This window comes from Pinus tabuliformis, chromosome 8, assembly GCF_031772625.1.
Source record: "Pinus tabuliformis cultivar Carrire ecotype Pingquan chromosome 8, CPIR1, whole genome shotgun sequence".
Lineage (NCBI taxonomy): Eukaryota > Viridiplantae > Streptophyta > Pinopsida > Pinales > Pinaceae > Pinus > Pinus tabuliformis.
Window position 1 is genome coordinate 108,804,531 of NC_142294.1, and position 19,998 is coordinate 108,824,528.

A 19,998-nucleotide genomic window follows, 5' to 3' on the forward strand; every position below is an offset into this window, starting at 1 on the left:
CATATACCACAATTTGCTCTATCCTACACTCATATACCAAAGTGTGGGCTTCCCTCATCATAGCTACCCTTGTACCATGACATCTGGCCTGGAGCATTCCCCCCACTCCGTTCCATGACTATATTACTTGCCACCTATCACCTGATGGATGTACCATGGACATGTCAACCCCTTTAAAGTTTGAAACCACCTAATAGGGTCCTCAGTTAACCCCCTTATTAAGCTTGGAGACAATTGTACATGGCACAAACCACTATGGAAGGGCATGCCACCATGAAGTGCCCCATTGATTCCATGATTTGTATGTTTTGTTACTTGATTATTTTAATGATTTGTTGTATTGGAGGGCAAGGAGACGCATTGGATCTTATGCAGGATTGTAGGTGGGTCTCCTTTTGGGGTTTGGTCTCCCTATATGGGGACCAAGCCCTCCAGAGAGCCACATTGGCACTTGTAAGGTGAGCGTTGAGAGCCATGGGCTTCCACCATAGCAGGGATTACTTTATGGACCCCAACACTATTCAGTGATTGCTCATGTTCCACCTTTTGGATGAGGATGATGCCCTTGGACCATCATGCCCAGCCAGCTCCACACTTGTACCACACACTTGACAGAGGTTCCAAGGTCCAAATGAGGATGTGCCTCACTGCAGGAGACAAAGGGAGGGCTTATGTCATCATCCTATCCCTTACAGATGGTTTAAAAGTGTTATTGATCCACTTGGAGACCCATGAGGATGTCCTAGTGTCCCCACACCCACTTGGGAGCACCACAGTGACTTGCTTGGAAAACAAGGGGCTAACCCTTTGTCCACTATGTTTGGAGTCCATTCCCTCACCATGGCATGCTTTGGACTTCATTAGGCCTTCTCATTGGCCCAACAACTCGTCATATTCATTATTTTTCCCTCTTGAGAGGCTATTCTTTGTATTATTAAGCTATCTTGGTGGGCTTGTCACCAAGTCATGTCATATTTATGTATTTTTTATTATTTGGGGCTAAATTAGGCTAATTAAGCAAATCAAATCCCCTTTTGAGTTGTATAAATAGATGAGAGGTGATTCATTTCTCTCATCATCACTTGGATTTGATTGTTATCTCTTAAGAGATTTTCGCACTTTTTGGAGCTTTCTTGATGCACTATGATGTTTGGATTTTCGATATTGTCTTTGGAGCTTCTTTCCAATTCGAAGTTGATGAATGGATATACTCTCTCTCTCATGTAAGTCAAATTTTGATGCTATTATTGTTATTTTACTGGTTTACTGCATGTTATGGTTATCATTATTCTTGTGGGTTAAAGTAAATGTGAAATTCTTCTAGGAACCTTGAATAAGTGATTTAATGCATGTGTTTTAGTTGATGAGAGTGGGTGAAAGTTCCTAGAGGCACCTGATAGGTTTTAAGCCTCAAAACTTAATCTCTTTGACAAATTTGAAGTATAAATCCCTAGTGACCCAGTTGTTGCCCTTGGAGAGGCTAGCAAAGATCGATTAGGGCTCCTTAGCTCACGAAAATTCTCGTTCTGTGTGTATCTTGAATCCATTAAGCCCAAGCAATAAGGCATTGATCCTCATATCCCTTTGGTGGTAAAATTTCCGTCTCTTTTCTTCAAATTTCCCAATTCTAGGCCTAACCCTAGAAGCCCCCCTAGGGCATCGCACGAAGTCATTTTTAGCCATCCAAAACCATTGAAAATTGGTCCACAACAACGCTGGGGTCTTCTTAAGGGGTCCTCTAAATTTCAACTCAATCCGACGGTGGAATAACGAGATATCGTAAGACATAGCTCAAGGATCATTCTTCCCCCTAGGTTCTCTTTGGGTAGTGTCTTCATTTGGATCATTGCATTTAATCTCCAAAATAAAATTAGTCCTTTGATCCTATTCTTTTCCCTAATTAGGTCAAACCCCTCCTTGATTGATCAACCCCTCCTTGATTGATCAACTCCATACCCTTGACCTAGTTTGGGTCCACTTGGCTTCTCTGTGGTCCCACAAATATACAACTCAAATTCCACAAGAATTACTTAGAAGCCATTTCTTCACTAGGATCCTTTAGTCTAGGAAACCCCTTTTTAAGGCATATGTCCTAAACCTAGACTCAAGTATCTTCTTAGCCCTTCCTAGAGAGTCCATCACCTTGCTTTTAAAGCAACCAAGCTATCTAATTGAGCCTCTCTTGTGAATAGGCCTTAGGAATCACTCTTTATCCATTCATTGATCCATCCGTAAAGATTAGGGAGCCTTAGTTGAGGTGACAGTGGGCTATCACTCCATTGTTTCCCCTTGACCTAGTAGTTGTCTATAGGACCCGCAAGCATCAATCTCTACTATAATCGCTAGAGTTAGGATCCACGAGAGGCAGATAGTCCATGTTATGAAACACACGGGGTGCGTTGAACTGAATGTCCAACAATCTCCCCCCTAGCGCAAGCCGGGTGAGCTTCGAACTCGAGACTTGTTGCTCTGATTCCATCTGTTGGAATCATGATTGCCATTAGACCAAAACTTGCAAGCATTAGTCTCTGCTACAATTGCTAGAGTTAGGATCAACGAGAGGTGGTTAGTACATGTTGTGAAACACACAGGGAGCACTAAGCCTAATGTCCAACCTACACATTAGCATTGTTGGGATCCTGAGCAACATTATTTCCCTTGCCTGGGCATTGGAAAGCATCATGTACATGGGACTCCATATAAGCCATGCGCCCATCAAAGCTGTCCACCCGGTCTTGCAATCTCTTTTTGCTGCAACGAAATGAGTCTTACCAGTCTAGAATGTGCCATTGGTTGTGCTGAATATCATTAAGAAAACTGATAACTTCATTGAGGTTATTGTGGCGATCTTGGTCCTGTTGCTTTAACGATGCTTGGACGAGGCGAATTTGGGCTTCAATAGAGTCGAATGGGGGTGGAAAATCTACCCTTCCAAGTGAGCCACCGAGAGGCTAATCCAACTCTTCATCCTCTGTTAGTGGGCCTTCTTGAGGCCTTTCTCCTTGGCCCTGTTGGCCCCCCCAACGTGAAGGTCTGCCACATTGCCGATGCATGGGTGGCCCTTGATTATGACTGTGCAAGCCCACAACACCTAACCCTGCTACTTCAATACACACATAGCTTCTTACTTGAGTACACACTTGCTTGGAAACTAGAGGGGACACCATCATTGTTTTCCAATTCTAATGGGCAATAGATAGTGTCCACAAAGCCTCTGATGTGAGCACATAAATGTCACAATGAGATACAGATGTTTGCAGGTATGACCAGAAACTGAAATGGGCCATGACCACCCTTCTAGGTATGCAAGATTGTATAGAATGGTGGACCACAACCTCAACCTTCCCACAAGTCCAACTCCAAGGCTTTTTAATGAGAAACCTTGCCAAACGACCCCCACCTTTCCAACTTTGGCATTGAGGAGTTGAAAACGACACCAACCCTTGACTCATGGTCGGGTAGAGGAAAACACAAGGCTCCCCAGAGGAGAAACATGAAGAAAGGTAACACACCCACTAGGTCCACTTGCATTATGGACATAACACTAAGTCTAATTGGCTGAGTTGGCAATTGAGCCACATAGCTAGAGCAAACCAAACACACCATCCAACATGGGGAAATAGAAGATGTATTACCTGAGAGAACCTGATAGTGGCCAGATCGACCTCCCTTCCACTACACATCCCAACAAACCATCGAAGTCCCTCAGAGCAGTTTTTGCCACCATGAATTAGATTCTCTGAGATATTCAAACTCAGAGAGCAAATGGATCACGGGTCCCAGATTACCACCTAAGCCTCAATTGACAATCGAGCTTCACCATACTCGGTCACTTGGAACATGGGTATAGATGCACACTGGTTAGTGAACTAACTCGACGCTCCAAGGAGGCCAGTCATGGAACTGGTGCCGACAATTCCTTCTATGACTCCAAATTTCATCTCCCAAATTCTGCAAATGCTTATTGAAACCAATGTCATAGATATTATACCCCTGACATTCTTGGGAATGTTCCTCTGCAGGCCTCCCGACGTTGTTTGCTCAACACGCTTCAGGATCATGGTTGTCGCGTGGGGGGCTTACTACAACTTTTTTATTTGTTACATAAATTTTAATTCAAAATTCTTGTTCTATATGAAACTTTTGATTATTAAAAAATCCTACTAAAACATAATGCGATTCCGCTAGACTCAGGATAATGCCTAGTATGGTAATATACATTGACCCTAGACTTAGAAACTACAATCAAGGCCTAGTTATTGAGACAAACTCCAACTTTGGAGGTTGGGAGTGAAAAACACGATTAATTATTTATTGCTAAAAAACAAAAAAAAATAATTATGTGAAAAAAACACTCTAGAGCAACTTCCTTAGTAACCAAGTCTTAAAGGACTAAATCTTTTACATAATTTCATCATTCTAGTAATATTTTTTAGAACTCCCCCATGGGGTTCGAATTTGCATGGAGAAAAAAGAGAGAAGAAGAAGAGAGAAGAAGGGGCAAGACTGCCCTGCAGGACTTCTCGACTTGAAAATTTGTTTGGTGTCTTGTCCAATGGGTGATGGAGTTCTCCTTTATTTGTTAGATACAACTGAGCAGGTAACAAGTCTTACTAACACCTTGAGGGAATTGTTTGAGAAATTAATGATTATTACATAGTGGTCTTCTTATGTGGTCTTATGAGAGTATTTTGGGGAGCTATGTCAACCTCTATAACCTAAGTTACTAGAAACTTCTCCCTGAACTGCCATAAACGTTGTTCCGAGTTTCCGAAACGGAAACATGTACGATCCGCGTATGAAACTCTTTCAAAACATTTCTGGTCAGTTTCAAGGAGTTGGAAATGCCAGATTCAAAAATGAAATAGTTTTAAAAGTTTTTAATTTTTTTTTTGGATCCGTTTCCACATCCAAAAATGGATCCACTTTTAAGGTCGAAAACACTGAGCATGCAATCCTAATCTTATTTGCTGAAGCCTTCTATTTGAAAATAGAACAAAAATCGTGCTAAAACATCCCAGAGAGCCACACTCATTTATGGTTTGCTCAATAATTCAAGAGTAAAAATTGTGTTCATTTAACACTGTTGTACATGGGTTTGAATGTCGTGTTAGTAAGAGACTGGCTGTACTGGATTGCAAGCCATGGGTTTGATGGCCACTTGCCCTCGCAACCAAGACAGGGTAGCATAGACGTTGAGAAGCGTAGAGGAAAACACCTACAAGCTTGTAACCTAGACATGCCCATTTGACGTGTTGGATGGGAAGTGAGGGCCACCTTAAGGATGGTTCCTCCTTCCCTATCACATTACCTTTCTTCTGTAAAGTGATGAATTCTATAGAGCCAAGTGAAATGGATGAGCTTATATCTGGAAATAGTCATAATGAGTTCCAGTGTTTGATGAGTTACTGGAATTTTCAATGCTCACGGTAAATGTGTTTATGCTGATATAACTCAAGAACTGTGTGCTTAATGTTATGTGTTAGAGGTTCTTTGAACATAATTACTCTTATGGTTCTCTGACCATTTCATGATTTACAATCTTATTGGAAAGCTTCAATCCACTGGTGCTATAGGTGATTGCTTGTAACAATATATGTATTGTGGCTATGTTAATTCAAGAGATAATATCTGCAGATTGTAGCCCGTCGCATAGACTGAGCACCTAGAGGCTTGCTGCTAACGTTGATGATTGAAATTGGAAACAAAGCCTTGATGATATGTTGAATGTTATAATAATCACTAAGGATGATGATAGTGTTTATGCTGAATTGATGATGATGATTTGTTTATGTTGAATTCATGATGATGATTATGTATTTTTAGATATACAATCTAGATTCTAAAAGATGAATGGTAATATGAAATTCTTATTTTGTCATATATATATCATAGTTCCACAAGTTTCCGGGATATGGGGACAGGGGAGTGGGGAAATGTAGGAGCAGCCTGTGCAAAAGCTCCCCACCAATTTTTAGGAAACGTGAGGGGACGTCGAGGTCTTTAACACAAGGGACCTCGACAAAAATAGTAAAATACTAAAAAATTATAAATATATCATTGCAATTTTATAATTTCACTGTCTTTATCATTATATAACACTTACATCATGAAGGATAAGTCGATGGATCATATAATTGAAACAAATTTAAAACGAAAAGCATGATACAATCATACATGTAACTGTAACATTGTAAAATGAAAATAAAAGTTTAAACCATATTGAAGTTCCAACTGTGAATACTGAATATTGAAATAATAGTCAAGTCTCATACATCAAGATCTCAAATTTTTATAAAGTCTAATACATCATATATCAAGATTCAAAATAAACTAAAGTCTACAACTGAAGTTTGAAACAGAAAAACAGATAACATAAGAACATATCAAATGACAAATGAGCATAATTGCTCAAGGTAATGCCCTGCTAGTCTCTGCATCCAGTTACTAAATGAATAAATCAGGATCAACCATGTCATCATCTGAATTAGAATCACTTGCATTCTCAAACATGCTAAGTGGCACACCAACCAATCCCATCTGTGTCTTATCAAGTCCCTCCTCCATATCTACTTGTGCATCATCCTTTGGATCAACATCCCATCATGTTGCTAATCCCTTCAAATATGAAATAACCAAAATAGCCCTTCCCCCCCCCTCTCCATCGATTCTGTAATGTCCTTTCACACACAGTAACTAAAATCTGAAATACAGAAGCCTGAAACATTAAATTGGTACTTACCTTAACTGCTGCTGATCCTGCTACTGCTGGTGAATCTGCTGCTGGTGATGCCGTGGCTATTTTGATCCAGTCTCCGGGAGACCAATACCACCCAGCCAAATTGAGCAAACCTAGCTGCTCAATCCAGAAAGCTGCTGAACAGAAGCTCTCTGTCCCTCCGTGCCCAAAACCTCAAACAGCTTAAAGCTCTTCCAATGGATAATTAACTTCCTCCTGGTTTTCTCCTGGTGAATTTCTGCTCCTGGTTCTTTCTGCTCCTCTCTTGTTTCCCCCCCCTCTCGGTTCAGGCTTCAGCTATTTATTTACGGGCCTGGCGGTGGCCGCCCTCCTGCCTGCAGCCACCGCCTTCCTGCGACTTGACATGCCCCCCATGCATATTAACTCACAGATATTTTTCCTGGCAAAGGGCGCTCTGCTATGAATTCTCAGCTGGTTCGACGCGCCCCCTATTAATGGATCCTTTAATGATTTTTTTGTTTTTAGGTATGCTAGCATAGGTTGTGTTTCACGCTTAGCATATGTATACTTTATAAGTTCAGCCATATATCTTTATAACCTTTAAGTTATATATATATCATACAGTTCCATTATATACTATATAAAATTTATATTATAAAGTACAATTATGTATTTTGTAACTTTAATATATATATATATATATATATATTATAAAGTTTTAATTTATATATTTTATAAAATTTAACTTATATATATGTTTATAAATTTAAATTTTATTTATAAAACTTAACACATTTATTGTTTAAATTTCATCACATTTGGTTTTATTATAAGGTTTAGAACTTTATATAATGGATCAATTTAACTGGGTCGTTACATACACCCCCCCTTCTGAGAACTTCGTCCCGAAGTTTAGAGTTTTAAGTTCAAGGTTTTAATGGACATGACCTTTTCTTTCCCGGTCCCCAAGCTATTCAAAATCATCCTATCCTCCCTAATCTCTTCTGCTCCCATCCTATCCGTCCTCTTCTGGAGTATGCCATGGCGTCAATTTTACTGACCTAACCATTCATAAACACTAAGGTGACAGCGTCAGTTATACCGACCTGATTCCTAGTAGGCATCCGGCAGTCATCATCACACGTCTAGGGGAGCGTGACTCGCACAGTCCTCCCATGACTCCAGGGTTCGGAGGATAAACGGTGGGCAACACCTCCACCCCTCCTAGTAGAATTAGGGCTACTACCCTATCATAGAATCACTTTGAGCTTTAACTGATCTGAGGTTCTGTCATCACGTGGTCGTCCCGGAAATTGGATCATTTAGCTGCAATCATAGTTTATCTGCAATCATACACTTACCTATGCATTTGTAAAATGTGCATCAACATATTCAATATAACTTATGTATTATTTACATATGATACTACTGCATAACATAATTTGTCATATTCTATGCATGTAGTTTGACTTTTATTTAGGATGTATTCACTTCCTGTCTTCCATTTCAGTTGCTCGTCCTTAACATGTATAAATAAAACAGATTTATATTGTTTCCATTTCTATCAGAAGTAAAATCATTTAATGGCCTTTAACCTTACTTTGACAACTATAATTTAGTAAAACGAACCACATATATCATTTTGGTATCCATGTACCAGCAGAAATTTAAACATATATTATGCCATAAGGTTTCATGTTTATCCATAATCATTCAAAATGTTTCTGTGTCTCTGACTGCAGTGAAGTAAATATATATAAACATAGTGTAAGGTTCTTCAAAATGGACATAAATTAGGGTATCTCTGACATATGTCCTCTGTATTCTCCCAAGTTGCTGATCCAGGACTATACTTGTCCCATTGGACCTTAACTTGGTCCACCAGACGGTTCCTCAGCTGTCGAACTCTACGTTCCAGTATACGTAACGGTTCGACCGTTATGACTCCCTCGTCCGATACCTGCAATTCTTTCCACTGGAGGTTATGGGATAGATCAGCTATATAATGTCTTAATACAGAAACATGAAATACATTATGAATTCTATGCAGGTGAGGTGGCAGGGCAAGACGATAGGCAACAGGTCCAACTCTTTCCACGACTTTAAACGGTCCTATAAATCGAGGTGACAACTTTGTCCCTTTACCGAATCGAATAGTACTTTTATTTGGTTTGATGCGGACGAAGACCTGATCCCCTACTTCATACTTCCTATCAGTTCGGTGAGCATCAACATAACTCTTTTGTCTATCCTGTGCTTCCTTTAATCGCTGTCTAATCTGTCTGACCTGCGCTTCCATTTCATGGATTAATTCTGGTCCTATTATCACTCGATCTTCTAACCTGTCCCAACTTAACGGTGTTCTGCAAGGTCTGCCATATAAAGCTTCAAATGGAGGCATCCCAATCGAACTGTGGTAACTGTTGTTGTATGCGAATTCGACTAAGGGTAAATACTTTTCCCAGTGTGATTGCTGATCCATTACATACATTCGCAACATGTCTTCAAGTACTTGATTTACTCTTTCAGTTTGCCCATCAGTCTCGGGATGGTAAGCAGTGCTTAAATTTAGCTGAGTACCTAAGGCTATCTGCATGCAAGTCCAGAATCTGGAAGTGAATCGCGAATCTCTATCGGATATAATCTTCTTAGGTACTCCATGAAATCTGATAATTTCATTTATGAATACTCGAGCCACGTCAGCAACATCATAAGTATCTCTTACCGGAATGAAATGGGCGCTTTTTGTTAATTTATCCACCACTACCAGAATGGCATTGTGTCTTTGAGAAGTAAGAGGTAGTCCAGTGATAAAATCCATAGAAATGGTCTCCCATTTAGACATAGGAATGTCGTGGGGTTGTAAGAGGCCCGCTGGGTGACGATGATCTGCCTTTACTTGCTGACATTCCAAACATTTTGCAACAAATTGAGCGATATCACGCTTCATGCCTGCCCAAAAGAAGAGTTTCTTGGTATCCGCATACATTTTCCCTACTCCAGGATGAGCACAATATACTGCTTTGTGAGCTTCCCCAAGGATGGTATCTCGAAGATCTTTATCATCAGGAATGTACATCCTTCCATGGAATCGTAGGATCCCATCGTTTTCTAATTCATAACCCTCAAATTTAGATTCTTTTGCCTTAATTCCCTCAAGACTTGCCCTCACCTTTAAATACCAGTTGTCTTCTATAAGACGTTCCAGTACTCGTTGTCTTAGGTCCACTTTAATGGGTATGAGAGAAAATATCCGGTGTCTCCTGCTTAAGGCATCGGCTACTACATTTTCTTTTCCCTTAATATATGATATTCCGAAGTCATATTCACTTAGGAATTCACTCCATCGTCTTTGCCTGGCATTTAAGTCTCTTTGGGTGAACAAATATTGTAGACTTTGATGGTCGCTTTTAAGTGTAAAATTTCGTCCCACCAGATAATGTCTCCAGATCTTTAAAGCTAGCATTACAGCGGCCAATTCTAAATCGTGAGTAGCATAGAGTTCTTCATGAGGTTTTAGCTTTCTGGAAGCATAAGCTACCACTCCCTTATCCTGCATCAACACTGCACCCAGCCCTTGCTTGGATGCATCAGTACATACCGTGAAGTCTTTGCCCATATCAGGGACTCTTAGGATTGGTGCACTGGTGAGTAGTCTTTTGAGTTCAGAGAATGCTTTATTACATTCCTCGGTCCACTCATACTTAACACCTTTACGCTGAAGGGTTGTGATTGGCTTTGCGATTTTGGAGAATCCCTCCACAAATCTCCGGTAATAACCTGCTAAACCCATAAAGCTTCGTACCTCATGTGCATTTTTCGGTATTGGCCATTCCATGATCGCTTTTACCTTCTCAGGATCTACTGAAATCCCTTCACCTAATATGATGTGACCCAAATAATGAATCTTTTCCTGAAAAAAAGAACACCTGGATAGTTTTCCATATAACTGACGTTCTCTAAGGCAGGACAATACTAGCCGTAAATGCTCTTTATGCTCTTCTTCATTCTTGGAATAGATGAGAATATCATCTAAAAAGACTTGTACAAATTTATCAAGATACTGACGGAAAACACTGTTCATAAGATTCATGAATACGGCCGGCGCATTTGTCAACCCAAATGGTACCACAGTAAATTCATAATGCCCAAAACGTGTCCGGAATGCAGTCTTAGAGATATCATTCTCAGAAATCCTTAGCTGATGATACCCTGATCGAAGGTCAATTTTTGAAAAGACAGCAGCTCCTTTCATTTGATCGAAAAGATCATCGATTCGCGGCATAGGGTATTGATTCTTTACTGTAGCTCGATTCAAGTCTCGATAGTCTATGCATAATCTTAAGGATCCATCTTTCTTCTTTACAAAAATTACAAGAGCGCCCCAAGGTGAGGTACTGGGCCGAATAAGCCCTATATCGAGTAGTTCCTTCAACTGGATTTGCAATTCCTGAAGTTCTGGAGCTGTCATTCTATAAGGCGTTTTAGAGATCGGTTGGGTACCTGGTTTTAATTCAATAGTGAGATCCAATTCTCTTACCGGGGGTAGTCCAGGTAGTTCCTTTGGAAATACATCCGGGAACTTGGCTAACACCGGATATTGTTCTAAGGATGGCCCTTTTTCCTGGCTTACTTCGTGAATTGCATAAGCCTGACAACCCTTTCTTAAGCAACGCTTCACCTGCATTGCCGAAATGTAGCGTAAAGAAACTTCCCTCTTGATTCCTTGAATTTGGATTACTTCTCCCTCATCATTTAAGCCCAAAATCCTTTTTCCATAATAATCTACCCAAGCTTGGTGAGCTTCCAGCCAATCCATACCTATGATAAGATCATACGTCCCTAAGGCTGTGACATAGACTCTTAGTTTAGTCGAACAGACCCCTAGGTCAATTTTGCATTGATCCACACTCAAGCCCACGGTTTGGAGTTCTCCTGAGGCCATTTCCACTTGGTGGAAATCATTTTGTCTACGAGCTGCCAACCCACATTTGTTTAATGCATATGACGAAATGAAACTATCTGTGGCACCAGTATCAAATAAGATTTTGAGTTTTACACCATTGATAATACCTGAAGATTCCACTACAGTGGATTGATGGGCTGCTTGGTCGTGGTTGACTACTGCATGAATTCTATGATTACTTCGATTGGCTGATATCGGCTCCTTCCCAGTCCTTTGCAATATATTCGATGAAGCTTCTGGGCAGTTACGCTGGAAATGCGGCCCCCCACATCCCCAACAATTGAGCTGTGCTGAACCTCTTGAGTCACGGTGTGAATTTCTAGAGAACGAGCCGCGTCCTCCCATGTTGATTCCTCTCGCACTCCTCCCTCTACCGGAAGTCCCTCGCGATGCCCATGGTCCGGTGTTGGACGATTCCGCGGCTATAGTGTTTACTGCCATGGGAACTCTTGTCCCCACACTCGGGGTAAACCTGTTACCGTAAGGTGGCCTCGAGCTACCTCCTCTGAAAAGATTCCGGGGAGCCTTCCCTGGAAATCCTGATTGTAAAGGCCCTGCTGGCTCCATATCCTTTTTGATTCCAAGGTGCTCTTCTGCATAACGGCCACATTCGACTGCCTCGGCTACAGATGATGGTTTCCACATACTCACCAAGGCTCTGATGCGAGGATTTAATCCAAATATGAAGCGTTCAACTTGACGTTCATCAGAGTCTAAGTAGTGAATGTATTTTACCAGCTCCATAAACCTTATTTCGTACTCTTCCACCGTTTTACTTCCCTGAATTAGTGTATGAAAGGCTCTGGCTTGCTGTTGTTGAAAGTATGGAGGTAAATACTTTGCGCGGAACCTTTCCTCAAATAGTTCCCAAGGAACATTATCCGATGTAAGGTGCAGCTGCTTTTCCAGATTTCCCCACCAAATCAAGGCACTTTCCTTTAGTTGAAACACGACAATCTTTGCTTTTGCTGGAGGTGAATATTCTCTTAACCTAAAGCACCGGTTCATCCCTTCCAACCATGCCTCAGCGCGTTCACCAGCTCGACCTCCCGAAAATTCTGGGAGTCTAATTTTCTGAAGCTCTCTAGAGATGTCTTCTCTCGGTCCTCTGGGCTCCCAATTATTTGGTTCCGCTGAACTGGTGGCTACATGCTGAAATTCCTCTTTGTTTTTAGCCTTAGCTGATTCCTTTAATGTCTCCAATAAGGCTTCCAAAGAGTTCATTATCACAGTCAACTCTGGCGTTGGAGCGTTTGATGTTGACGGTTGTCTTGGTGGTGACGAAGGTGATGGGGATGATGATGGCGACGGTGGCGGCATTAATGGTGATGATGTTGCCTGGTCACGTCGTCATCGCTCATACGTCCTTACCATGGTAATGGTCCCTGAACACACAATAAAATTTATATATATAAAAAAAAAATTTGAGGTGGATAACCGAATTTTAACACACAATTTTCTTTGCAACATCACATTTATAAACGGGTATAGTTTTGCTATTTTTACCTGCTAGGCGGATCTTACTGGTACCGAGGTCAAGGAGGGTGGTGTCGCGACCTCCTTGTCCTAATGCAGGGTATTCTATCCTAATATGAATAATGCAGAAGTGTATGTTTATTAGCTCCTAAGGTAAAACATCTAAAGTTTATTTACCTAATATCATTCACAAAATGAAAATGTTAGATGTCTCGTTTATAATGTTCATTGGTAACATACTAGTCATACCTCAATCTGATTATTACATTGAGTGTGTAGAATACGAGATGTGTTAGTTGGTTTAAGAAATCATGTCATCTGCGAATCTTCTGAATACTCTGGTAAGAGTTTCATTGTGTATTTGTGTCCATTTTTGGTATATATTATTTCAATCTGGAGATTCCAACTTTTGAATCTTATCGAGGAAAGAAGTGCATGCTTGGATTTCTTGGATGAGAGGTATTATTTTTTGATCACTTTGAATTTTTTTTTTGACATAGTGTAATGCTTAATTTTTGGGATATTGGAGACTTGGATAATATTACTACAGAGGTTTTCTAAGAGTCATTATAGCTGTAATGGTCTTGACAATAAACAGACGATCAACTTTGCAAGGATGTTTTGACTTCTACAGTTTTGTGTGAGAGGATCTTAATGGCTAAGAAGACAAAACAAGATTATGAAGAAATCTGTCTTGTATAAGCATTGTTGCAAACACTCTGGGATCCACAAGCATGCGGATGGCATGTTTGCAAAAGTTGCAAGGCCCACCTTCGTATAATTATCAGATTCCCTTAGCTCAAAAGATTTTATTATTATTATTATTTTTTTTTTTAAAGAATCACAGATATGACATGCCTGAATAATATTATGTTATAGTATAAGACTTAGAGGGCACAAATGGCAGTTCGTGGAAATGGGCTTTTTTTCCATTGCTAAAATGGTAATACTAAATAAAATGATCCACTGAATTTGGCAATTACGGTTTTGACTTAGCTTATATATTTGATATTATCCACAACCAATAAAATTATAAATTTGATAACTACAGCTTTGATTAAAGATCTTAGTGTTACCATTTTGAATTATCTGCACTTTATCATTATTGGATGCCAAGACAGCAATTACAATCAATTGAATCATAATCTATAAGTCTGTTATTAGGTTCCGAATTAATAACTCCATTTGTGTAGTAGTTTGTAGACACCAGTGTAGGATGTATTTCTATATTGTAAAGAAAGCCCTTTAAAACAGATAATCGGAAAACCCGTTGACGCCTTCCTCCGGACGCCCACCGTGGGGCTCGAACCCACGACAACAAGTTTAAGAGCCTTGCGCTGAAAAACATGCGTCGGGCTTGATCATCCTATGGTCATAATATATGCAACCGTTTAATAAAGAATGTTAGTCAAATAACACCACGTAAAACTCTTTCAAACCCGTAACAAATGGCAGAGCGTGGCTGAATTCACCGTTTCACGCATCTACCGAGCACTTTTCACGGCGTTTTCTTCAGGATCCCGACGCGGATTTCCCTTGAAAAACAAGGCCAGACGACGCCGAAGCTCATTTGGCGACTTTGTTAGCAAAATCCGAATCTGACAATTCTACTCCTGTCAGCAATTCTGTTGGTCGGAGCATTACTTCACTATGGAATACCAAACCCTCTATCTTCTTCTTCTTCTTCAAAAAAAAAAACCCCTAAATCCTGCCAAATCTCGCCCAATAAGGAAGTCCGCCAGAGGAGCTTTTACTTCCAGCGTGGGATTCAACTTATCGGAGGCCAAGGCAGACCTTACGACGAAGGGTTTGTACGATAGGATTGAGTTCCTGGACATCGGTGGAGGCCCGTGGAAGCAGGGCTGGCAAGTTCGGTACAGGGGGAACGAATGGGACTCTGAAAACTCAAGGTTTTTGTGGTTCCACATTCTCATAACGATCCCGGTTGGATTCGCACTGTCGAGGAGTATTACCTTGAAAAGACTCAACATATTCTCGATGCAGTTGTTCATGCTCTGCTCAAGGGTGCTCGGCGGAAGTTTATTTGCACGATTTATGTAGCTTGGAAAGATAAACCCGAATTGAAGCGTAGATTTGCGGTGATGAAATATGGTCTGGAATTTGTTTCTACGACAATGTTTTCTTTCTAAAACAGAACAGAACCATAAACCTTAAGAGTGTGTTTACAGGTGTAGGGCCAATAAGGTACCGCAGAGTTAAAAACTGGCTCTGATACCATCTGTAATGTCCTTTCACACACAGTAACTAAAATCTGAAATACAGAAGCCTGAAACATTAAATTGGTACTTACCTTAACTGCTGCTGATCCTGCTACTGCTGGTGAATCTGCTGCTGGTGATGCCGTGGCTATTTTGATCCAGTCTCCAGGAGACCAATACCACCCAGCCAAATTGAGCAAACCTAGCTGCTTAATCCAGAAAGCTGCTGAACAGAAGCTCTCTGTCCCTCCGTGCCCAAAACCTCAAACAACTTAAAGCTCTTCCAGTGGATAATTAACTTCCTCCTGGTTTTCTCCTGGTGAATTTCTGCTCCTGGTTCTTTCTGCTCCTCTCTTTTTTCCCACCCCCTCTCGGTTCAGGCCTCAGCTATTTATTTACGGGCCTGGCGGTGGCCGCCCTCCTGCCTGCAGCCACCGCCTTCCTGCGACTTGACACGCCCCCCATGCATATTAACTCTCAGATATTTTTCTTGGTAAAGGGCGCTCTGCTATGAATTCTCAGCTGGTTCGAGTCTCGACGCGCCCCCTATTAATGGATCCTTTAATGATTTTTTTGTTTTTAGGTATGCTAGCATAGGTTGTGTTTCACGCTTAGCATATGTATACTTTATAAGTTCAGCCATATATCTTTATAACCTTTAAGTTATATATATATCATACAGTTCCATTATATACTATATAAAATTTATATTATAAAGTACAATTATGTATTTTGTAACTTTAATATATATATATATATTATAAAGTTTTAATTTATATATTTTATAAAATTTAACTTATATATGTTTATAAATTTAAATTTTATTTATAAAACTTAACACATTTATTGTTTAAATTTCATCACATTTGGTTTTATTATAAGGTTTAGAACTTTATATAATGGATCAATTTAACTGGGTCGTTACAGATTCATAGTATATTTATAATATTTTATAATTTTTTTAGGGATTTGTCATTTTTTTTATGATTTGACCTTAATTTTTTTTTTGAAACGCAGGAAACATTTCCTCTTTTGGGGTGAAATGTCCCCCCTTCGAGTTTTCTTGCATTTCCGTTTTTTAGGGACATGGGGAAACATCCCTGTTATAAATAAAATATTCATAAACATCAATTAATAAATAAACATTAAATAATAAATATTAATACTAATAATTAATTAATTAAATTAATTAATGTCCCATTAATTATGAAGGGACATTGGTCAAAAGATGTGACCTTCTATCTTCGTGGCCAATCAATGCCTATATAGGCACACTGCCATGAAGAATTGTAACCACCAATTCATTTTTATCAATAATACATTTACTACTTACTACACATACAATTACCTTATTATGCACTGGCTTTCTACATACCAGTGGTATCAAAGCCACCAATCCCCCCCTTGTGCTGTCACTTTGCCCTCTATCCCTGCGTACCGACCATTTTGCTGCCCACACAAACTGACCTCCACTCTCGTCGCATACAAGTTGTTGTGCCCACTGTACAAGTCGTATACAGCTCGCCGCATACAAGTCGCATACAGGTCGCTGTACAATTCACATACCGCAGACCGTGGCCACTATTTTGTTGGCCGACGAAGAAATCCGCAACACGTTAAAAGGGTTGTTTGCCATCAAAAGTCATGGCCCAGTCGACCGGTCAAAAGGCAGTGACATGCGTCGATATATAAGTGGTCGTGATACACTATGTTTAATATATATACAGTCAATATATGTATTTACGCTGATACACCAGTCGTGGTTCGATTCATACGGGTGTGGTGTGAATTCATACACCGGTTTGATAACCCATATAAAGTTACGTTATAAACTGAGTTAACATAACTTAATCAATTAAATTTATTTAATTAATTAAATTATTTAATTTAAACAAAAAAATTATTTAATAATCAATTATTATTTAATAATTAATTATTATTATTATTTTTAATTATTATATAAGAAAAAAATTGGGTCTGCTAGGAAAAAGAAGAACAAAATGGGAAGTAGTAGTGACGATGCAAATTCAAAAAAAATCAAGAAGAACTCGATAAGATGCGTAAGTGCTTTGACAATGTTGAAAAGATAGTTAGTAATCAAGACAAAATGGCAGATAATATCAAAGAATTGAAGAGCATGATGACCCAGTGTATGGGAGGAGCCAATCCACCATTTAACCCCTTAAGCACACAAGAGTCACCACAAAGCCCCAAGACGGCAGAAGGTGAAGTTTTTCCAAGTCATGAGTTCCCGTCAATGCACGAAGTCCCACGAATACTGCATATACAGTTCCAAGGAAGTCAGTACTATACAAAATTTCCCAAAAGAAACTTCCATAGAATTAAAAGGGAATTACCCAAGTATGATGGTAAAGACCATAAAGGTGCCATTGTGTGGGTGAATAAAATTGATGCCATCTTTGGAGCAAACCCACCAATAGGTGAATAGGAGAAGGTCATGACTGCATCTAACAACCTGGAAGCTGAAGCATATGATTGGTTCTTGTGGTGGTCCAACAGATGTGAAGCTCGTGCGTTCAATTGGAAATTTTTTGTGGAAGCTCTGCTCAAAAGGTTCCATGACGAAGAAGAAGATGATGTTTACAAAATATTCGTTCACCTTAAGCAAAAAGGAACTGTAAGTGAATACACCCACGAATGGGAAGTATTAGCTATAAGACAAAGAGGGTTTTCCGACGAAGAGCTGCTAAAAATGTATAGATGTGGCCTTAAAGAGTATATTTGAGAAGAATTAAAACTATATAAACCCAAAACCATTGAAGAAGCGAGACATGCAACAATAATTATTGAGAGAAAACATAAGCTCAGAATGTCATCATTCAAGGAAGATGAAGACCAACAACAACACTTGGGAAAAAAAGAAACTAACAAATGTAGGTATTGTGGAGACAAATGGACATCAGGACACAGATGCCTTAACAAGAAATTATATACTTATGAAGTCGAGAAGGAATCAGATGCTTGAAGTAATGACCTAGAAAAAAAGATTGAAAAAAAAATTGTCGCAAATGTGGAGAAAATTGGATGACAGGACATAAATGTGAAGATGCATCCCTACGCTACTATAAAATAGTAGATGGGAAGCAAATTTAAGTACAAGAACGTGATGAAGGAATCGTTGTCACACAGTGAAGATTCAAATTATGAGGAACTGTCATTAGCTGCAATCTCATGTGACTGGAAAAACCTTGATGAAAACAAACAATTGCAAAATATGTTCCACCACATGTTTGAAGGAAGAGGAACCAATCTCCAAGAAGGAACATTAAGCTTACTACTCCATCAACAAACATGAGGAGGAGACTATGTCCTAAAACCCTAAAGCTCAAGGGGCTCATAAAAGGCAAAAATGTCAATATACTTATAGATTATAGTAGTACTCACAATTGTATAAACATCGATCTTGCTAAACAACTTGATCTTTGTATATGCCCAATCAAGGACCTGACCATGTCTGTCGCTACTGGAAAAAAATTCAAGGAAATAGGAGAGTGTCATAAAGTTTCAATCCAAATACAAGAACTGGAGCTACAAACAAAACTATTTGCCCTACCACTCAAAGGAATGGATGTAGTTCTAGGTGCAGAATGGTTAATACAACTAGGGGGCTATACTACAAACCTTGAAGAACAATTCACGGAGTTTAACTGGCAAGGACGACATTATAAATTAAATGGTGTTAACACTCACAACTCCAAGGAAGGTACAATAACTCATGAAAATTGCATCAGTCAACGAAAGGATGCCACTCCATAGAAACAATGTTCAACTAGAGGAAACCCTTCTGGTTGTGCTTTGAGGACAAAGCATCTCTAAAGGGGGTGGCAATGTTATGAATAAAATATTCATAAATATCAATTAATAAATAAACATTAAATAAAAAATTACTACTAATTAATTAATTTCCCATTAATTATGAAGGGACATTGGTCAAAAGATGTGACCTTCTATCTTTGTTGCTAGTCAATGTCTATATAGGCACACCGCCATGAAGAATTGTAACCACCAATTCATTTTTATCAATAATACATTTACTACTTACTACACATACATTCTACACATACAATTACCTTATTTTGCACTGACTTTCTACATTCCTGTCCCCCAGACGTCCCCACGTCCCCGGAGTGCAAGAAAGCATGGAAACGCGTTTCCCAGGTGGAGGGATACGTCCCCGTGGAACATTGACACACATACAGATATATATTTCACACACACACACACATACACACACATATATGCGCTGTTTTTTTGCCGTATCGTATCCAAATTTTTTGAAAATTTACCATATCCATTTCAAACCCCGTATCCGGTTTAGTGCAACTTAGCTTAAGACTTTATAATGTTTCTGAGTCAACCCATTGGCTTTATTCATATTTTAGTTGATGCCTGTAAATCTCTACTTTGTATAGATAGAGGACTCATTTCCCTCAAGTGTACACATAATAGTCACACTTGGAAGAGATTAAATTATGATGTGCAAGTGCCATTTGGATTTGACTGGTAAATTTTGGACCATAGACTCAATTTTTAAATCTATTGCTTAAATTTTGCTTCTATTTGTTTATTTTGATTATGCATTGCTAAATTATTTTAGTGTATGCCTGTGGAGTGAA

The 19,998-nt window shown here is 39.5% G+C and overlaps 1 protein-coding gene across 1 annotated transcript in view; it reads left to right on the top strand.

Moving 5' to 3' along the window:
• The window catches only part of SOS1 (sodium proton exchanger, putative (NHX7) (SOS1)), a 449,093-nt gene that overhangs the window by 166,781 nt on the left and 262,314 nt on the right, over positions 1-19,998 (top strand). The window lies entirely within an intron of this gene.